General features: G+C 38.2%; 1 long non-coding RNA gene across 1 annotated transcript; it reads right to left on the minus strand.

Moving 5' to 3' along the window:
* Positions 1-781: 781 nt before the first annotated feature.
* LOC109039538 (uncharacterized) lies at positions 782-3,154 on the minus strand. The gene is made up of 2 exons (XR_011899127.1): positions 3,013-3,154; positions 782-972 (listed from the first exon to the last, which is right to left on the minus strand). It is a non-coding gene; the product is annotated as an uncharacterized lncRNA (long non-coding RNA).
* Positions 3,155-7,617: the final 4,463 nt, after the last annotated feature.

A 7,617-nucleotide genomic window follows, 5' to 3' on the forward strand; every position in this document is an offset into this window, starting at 1 on the left:
CTCTAAGTCAATTTTTAAAAACTGTCGTGATTTTTCTTCTCTGTGCGAAGTCAATTCTGTAAAAACTTCAAGGAATGATGTTGATATGTTCTCCTTTTTTGAAAAATGGAATGGGAGCGGAGATTTTGAAACATTGCAAACGAGATACGTGGTTTTGGAGCTGCAACATCGAAAGGTTTTCCAGTCATTCAAAATTAATGGGCATTAAATACGCAGATATTCTTACATCTAGTAAGTGCGGAAACTCCATCAGTTCAAACCTTTTTAAAAATGATTAAAATACGCCACTTATTGTAGTTATTCAAAATGCAACACACAACATCGTTCCTCGAACGAAGGAACGTAACTCCATTCCAAGGTTGCAAAATTGACTTAAACAATGCAATTTCTTTCAAGCATGTACCTACGTAATATTCGTCGAAACTTTTTCTGCTTTTTGCACGAGATTAGACGAAAAAACAGTGTACTTTTCAGTTAGAAATTCTCAAAATTCTCCTCTTAAAAAAACAATTTGCCCGAGGAAATTTGGCAACTTTGATTTGTAGTTACGTTCTTTCGTGAGAGAAATGATGACGAAACAACAAAAGCTAAATAAGTGCTTGATAAGTCTCTTTAATGTACAAAAGTTACCTTACAATGTTACGTAAATTCATTTTTAAGAATTGAGTGGGCTGCATTCTTTCCATAAATAAGTAGGCAGGTTAGACGAAAGCGCAGAGATTGCGGATTTCTGCGTAGCACCAACTTTCCTTCTAATTCCCTTGTTAAAACTCCCTGAATATAGCTGTCTCAAACGTCCTCGTTTCAGCATTTTGATAGAGCGTTTCAAACCCGCTGAGCCTTGATTCCAGTTTTACGCTCGAAGTCATCGCACCCGTCGAAAATATTTACCGATTCACAGCGGTTGTTGATGCATCGTTGAGGTGCAGGAGAGTGGTACCAGGAAACAACGCAGTCGGAATCCGTCCAGCACTAAGAAATTGCAAACCAATCAAAATTAGTTCCGAACGGTCACAGAGTTAGTAAAAAAATGTTTCATTTGCATGCAAGTTGTGCTACCTAAGAATCCCCTAGTAGCAGAACCGTAGAAGGAAAAGATAAAGATTATGTACGAAATTTAATTTTTTTTATATATAACGCATGTATACGAAACTGTTAAAAGTGAGCATTTTTATGTAACCATTATATAAAAAAAAGTAATAATTTTTGTGAGCTTTTCGCAAACGTACTAAAAATCTTCTAATTCGCGAAAAGTTCACGAAAATAATGACCTTTTTTTTATAAAATAGTTACATAAAAATGTTCACTTTTAACACTTTCGTATGCATGCGTTATATAAAAAAATAAAAAAATTGGGTATTATAAAAAAAATTACCTTATCTAGCTTTTATCATTTTTCATATATTATGGCCACGTCTGAACTTTGATTTTTTTTTAATATAAGCGTTACACGTTTTTTATATAAAACTACCATTTAGATAACAGATATGTTCTGTTATCTAAATTATCTGTTCAGATATGTTGGGCAAAATAGTCGTAAGTGCTATCTTCTGCATGCTTTCGTGGTTGCGCTTTGGACACACAACAAACACATAATAGTCAGGTTAGAAATTAGCAGAGGAGGGCGGCACTGTGCTTGAAAGCACTGTTTTTATTGGCTCTCTGGAGGAATAATATCACTTACTGCTGTCTTGCCTGAAACTACGTCGTTTTTTGCGCACTTAAGGCTTTCTCATCGGTCTTTTTTTAAACAATTAAGATAAATTTTGCTGTTTTTGCTATTTCAGTGATTTCATCTAAAAGAGATTAGGCGAATTTCGATCGAAGGAAGCTCGATTTCGAAAATTTGACACTGACTGCTCTCTTCGCTATCACGGCAGTATGCTGATTCTGGTTTAATCAATCCATATAATTGACGAATTTAAAAATCAATCGAAGAGTGGACAGAGATAGACTGTACTCGTAGATATATGTGCTTCGATTGCAAATTTACAAATCTGCAACTCTCCACTCACGTATTCTTTTTTCCAAAAGAAAACATATTTCCCTGAAATAATTATAATTTATTTTCAGAAAAATTTGAAGAGACCCATTGGTAAAGTGTTCGTTACGGCCGATTTTATTTAACGGGAGAATATGAAAGTCCATTTTTTTAAAAAAAGAAGTTCTTGAAACTGTAAGAAACAAACATTTTCTGAAACCATATACATTCCACTATCAGAATAATATCTTCGCCACGCACTTAACGCACTTCCCTGGAAAAACGGTGCTTTAAGAACCCATTAGATTCCAATCAGGTTTCCATAGGCGCCCAATGAGATTCACGAAATTCCAATGGGAACCAATGAGTAGTTCATGGCATCCGATAGGAACCTATGGGGATCCAACGGGATCCATGAAATTCCAATGGGGACCCAATGGGATCCATGAAATTCCAATGGGTCCCAATGGGAACCATCATGAATTGCCGGTGGGGATCCAGTGGCCGGCACGGGTTCCAAAGGGAATTTCTCTACGGGTTCCTATGGGACAATTTTACCAGGGTTTCGGGTTTGTTCGATCGTAAAACGAGTTTTGTGTTCAGAAAACCGTGATTAATTGTAATTCTGCCGACGCTTTTCACTTTGCCTTTTTTTTTCATGGTTATAACTTTCACACACTGGGAGGAGTATTGGTATGTTCTTTGATTGATAAGTATTCGGCCGCGCTATGAAAAAAGTCGTATGAGCCCTTAAACGTCGCCAAAAATCCCCCGATAAAAACCGAATTTACTGGGCAAATTGTGAGTAGTTTCCCCCAAAATATTCAAAAAATTAAGTACGCAATTTAATATAAAATATCCGAAAATTTCAAGGAAAAATATGCATGAATGTTGTCTAAAACGCGTGTTTTATCAAGGGAAATTTGGCAACTCTCGAATTTTCTTTCGGCGTTTTTCCTTAGAGCAAAGCGGCAGTATTGTGAGCTGTATCGAAGGTATTAACACTACTTGTTCTAGTCGTAATAACTTACAGCTTTGGCGTATTGAGCACTCCCCTGGTATACTGAAATAGCCATAAAAAGAGCGAACATTAAACTTCGGTAGAAAAGCATTTTGCACTGGATTACTTCGTGATTAAGAATGCGACGTATACACCTTGATGTTTTCACTTCACTGTCAACAGTCATTCAAGAGTAGAGGAGATCGCACACGAGTGTAAAAAAGCGTTTTGTTTTTGTTTATGTATTTGACGAGATATCAGCAACACTGAATTTTCCTTCCAAAAGAGGAGAAAAACAGCTTTGTTGTTTTTTTTTAGAGCCGTAGGGCGCCACAACACAGCTCCAGCAAAAAATCCAAGTTTGTCAGACTGTAGCGCCATACAACCGTTTCAGGACATTTCATCGACGATTTTTCGTCCACGCACCTTTTTGCGTCCCGTAATTTACTTCCACGCGAAAAATAGACGACAGTGACTTTTTCCAAGCGTCATATTTTAGTCCGTATGTAAAATTATATTCACAATATTGAAATGAGAAAATTGAGAGAGAAGGAGGTGTTGTAATGGTAACTCATTTTTTGAATGAAATGTTACCTCTCCTCTTTTGCTTCATCTTTTCAAATTATTGTAATCTTCCGTCGCATTTCTAAGGCGCAATGATACAACTATTTGAACTCTCCGGAATGCGTGAGGTATCACGCCGCATTTGAAGGCGTTTTCAAAGCAGCCAAGTACCGATAGCCGAATTATTGTTTTGCAAAATTCCTATTTTTATGTTTTAGTTTCTACCATTGGTTTGTTTTCAATCCTCCTATAAAAACTACTCATTTGCTGAATACACTTCCGGCTGGAGCGCATTTTAGCTATGCATTTTGGCACTGCAAAAGTGTCAAAGGAAATCGACAAAGCCAGCGTGTATAAGACTATTAGTGTATTTTCCGAAGGAAATACACTATTTTTCGATGGTAATCTTCCGTCGCATTTCTAAGGCGCAATGATACAACTGTTTGAACTCTCCGGAATGCGTGAGGTATCACGCCGCATTTGAAGGCGTTTTCAAAACAGTCAAGTTCCGATAACCGGATTATTGTTTTGCAAAGTTCCTATTATTATGTTTTATTATCTACCATTTGTTTGTTTTCAATCCTCCTATAAAAACTACTCATTTGCTGAATACACTTCTGGCTGGAGCGCATTTTAGCTATGCATTCACCGCACGGAAAAAAATAAATTGCTGATTCAACAATTCAATTGCTAAAAAAAGTGAGTGCAATGTTTCAACGTAGATTTTACAACAAGAAAATGCTACTCTAACCACATTGTAAACTAATTTAACCACGGGGGTGGTTAAAGGGGCATTTTTTTGTTGTAAAATCTACATTGAAACATTGCACTCACTGTTTTTAGCAATTGAATTGTTGAATCAGCAATTTAATTTTGTTCCGTGCACTGCAAAATGTCAAAGGAAATCGACAAAGCCAGCGTGTATAAGGCTATTTCGTTTGTAATCTTCCGTCGCATTTCTAAGGCGCAATGATACAACTATTTGAACTCTCCGGAATGCGTGAGGTATCACGCCGCATTTGAAGGCGTTTTCAAAACAGCCAAGTTCCGATACCCGGATTATCGTTTTGCATCGTTCATATTCTTTTGTTATATTCCGTACCATTTGTTTATTTTTAATCCTCGTATAAAAACCACCCATTTGCTAAATACAATTCTAGCTGGAGCGCACTTCAGCTATGCATTCACCACTGCAAAAATGTCAAAGGAAATCGACAAGCCCAGCGTGCATGAAGGCTATTTCAATTGAGGACACCGCACCAAGAACAGCCTATAACTTGAAACCGCGTTTTGAGAAAAACGCATTTAAAGTTTTGTTTTTGATGTACTGCGCAGACTTTTCTATGCAGGTACCCTGTTTTGGTGTTTTTGGGTGACCTAACCCTTGTATTGAAGGATGCCGGGTAGATTTGCGATACATTTTGGGTTTACACTCTAATATATTTAATTTAAAAAGGCGGTTTAAAGGCCATTATTACACCCAACAGTCATTTTGGTGGCAATATGAAGTATAAATCATTTTAATCACGCATGATTAACGCAAAATGAAAGAATATCGATAGTGAGTAAAGAAAGGGGTAACTAGCACCTTATAGGCCCTTAAGTTTATAGGCCCGCTTATAGGTCGTTCTTGCACCCATCGATCCAGTGGCCTGACTTAACTCGGAAAAAAAAGGTTTTTCGACCTCGAGCCGTTACCTATCTATATTCTATCGCTACCACAGCATAGTCCAGGGTACGTAGAATCCGAAAAGCAGATGGGCGTAATAACGACCTATACGCCTATAGGCTGATCTTGGTGCGGTGTCCTTAATTGTCATTAGTGAATATTTGCTTTTATTTCTATTCTTAAAATTTTCTGTGTAAACTATACCTTACATATACCTTTCTTTTCTCTTTTTTTTAACGAAAATATTACTTCATTTTAAAAACATTTACAATTTTAAAACGTGGTAAATATCTGTGAAACTTTTTCCAAGCGATGGCATCGATATTAATTCTTAATAATGAAATAAAGCCTTAGTTGTGTTGAAAAGAACAATACAAAAATGAATAAAATAAGAAAAAAACCAAGAAGCACGCAATCTTTCGACGGTGTAAGTCGGCAATCACTAAACTCGGTTTGCGCGACGTCGCAGTCCTGTCATACTTTATTTTTCACACGGAAAACTACTCAACGGCAATTCTTTAAAACTGCCGTGATATTTCTTCTCCGTGCGAATAAAATTCTGCAAAAACTTCAAGGAATAATGTCAATTTGTTCTCTTTTAAAAAAATAACATAGAAGAGGAGATTTTCAGACACCGCGAACAAGATATGTGATTCCGGACTTACGCCGTCGATTTGTATACAAATCGACGGCGTTATAAATGGATCTTTTAGAGTCAATTAAGTACGTCCGATTAATACGTGCGTCCATGGTTGCGCGTGCACCACGCTGCAGCTCAGTAAAAGCACAACTCTTATAAAAGAAAAAATTAAAGTGCTTTAAAAATCATTTTTGACACAGAACCACCTTAATATTTACAAAACACACAGTTTGTTTTCCTTTAATACGTATTTTTTTTTCGTCAATTTAAATGAGAACACTCAATCCATGCAGATAGTGCGAACATGTCAAAATCATGAGTTGAAAAGTGCTGACTCCGCGAGTTTAAATATTAGAGCCAAAGACAGAGCGGAGCAGCGTGCTGCCAGCGCGATACGCGCACTGACGCCTACAAACCTAGGTGGATACCTCACGCATTGCGCAATGCTTGAAGTATCCCTTTAGGTTTGTAGGCGCCAATGCGCATTCCGCGCTGGCCGCTAGCCCTTAAGTAGGCTAATCTGACTGCGTTAAGCGAAAGGAACCAAGTCACATCAGCTCCTGCCAAAAATTTGACAGTTTAATTTTTTACATGAAAACGGTTGTGCGGATTTTTGTGCAAATTTTAGTGAAATTTCTGCTTAGCACAAAGCAAATTCTTTAGAATTTAGGTACCTACAAAGGAATCCGCACAAACGTTCTCTTGTAAAAAATTGAATGCCCAATTTTATGCAAGATCTGATGTATTGGTTGCATTGGTTCCTTTCTGCTAACCACAGCCCAATTTTTCTTCAAGAAAATAAAATATGAGCGGATATTTTGAATCACCGCAATGAAGATACGTGTTTTGGCACTTGAGCCATCAATATACAGTATTTACGGTATTTCGTGGGAATGCTCTGAGAATACTTCGTGGAAGAGCACGGTATAAAATAATGGGAGGAAGTTCTTGCATTTTTATTGAGTAAGGAGATGTAAGGATCCCCCACGCCCGTCCCCCCTTCTTAGCCAAAAAAAAATTAGTCATTTTTCTTTTTCAAGTGAAATTCTACGGAAAAAAACCCCAGAGCTCCCTTCCTCTCCTTATTTGTAGGAGTACTACAATAAAGTTCCTCCTCCTCATACTGGCATTTGAAGAACTTAAATTTATTCTCACAATTCACTGACGTAGGTACTCTTGTATTGTCCATGGCCGGATTTACCTACTTGCCGCCCATGGGCCGCCTGTATTTTGCCGCCCTCTTCTCATTCATTCTTTGAAACATCAATAAAAACCATCAAGTGAACGTGCCGGAGGGAGAAGGGTGCATAAGACGCGTTCACTCGTGTTGGACACATTTTTTGCGTAAGCCCTGTCAACACTACTAGCAAAAGTTCACGGAACTTCGAAGGAAAGTTCAGTTCCGTACACCTATCTCTGTGGTGACAAGGCCTTTCATTTGTAAGAAATGAACTAAAAAATTAAGAAAGAACAAACATAAATGTGGTTTAATAATTTTAACTTCCGCCGCCGTGCCGCGCTGACCGCACTGTGTTTGGCGCAATGCGTGAAGTATTCATGTAGTCTTGTAGGCACTGTGCGTTTCACGCCGCGCCGACGGCTGTTGACCGTACTGTGTTTGACGCAATGCGTGAAATATTCATGCAGTCTCGTAGGCGCTAATATGTGTTACATGCCGACCGCCGCGCCGCGCCGCGTCGAAGGCTTCTCCTTTTCATCTCAAGTCCTCGTCATCATTTCTCTTTGCACCGCGCCGCTCCAGG

This window comes from Bemisia tabaci, chromosome 2, assembly GCF_918797505.1.
Source record: "Bemisia tabaci chromosome 2, PGI_BMITA_v3".
NCBI lineage: Eukaryota > Metazoa > Arthropoda > Insecta > Hemiptera > Aleyrodidae > Bemisia > Bemisia tabaci.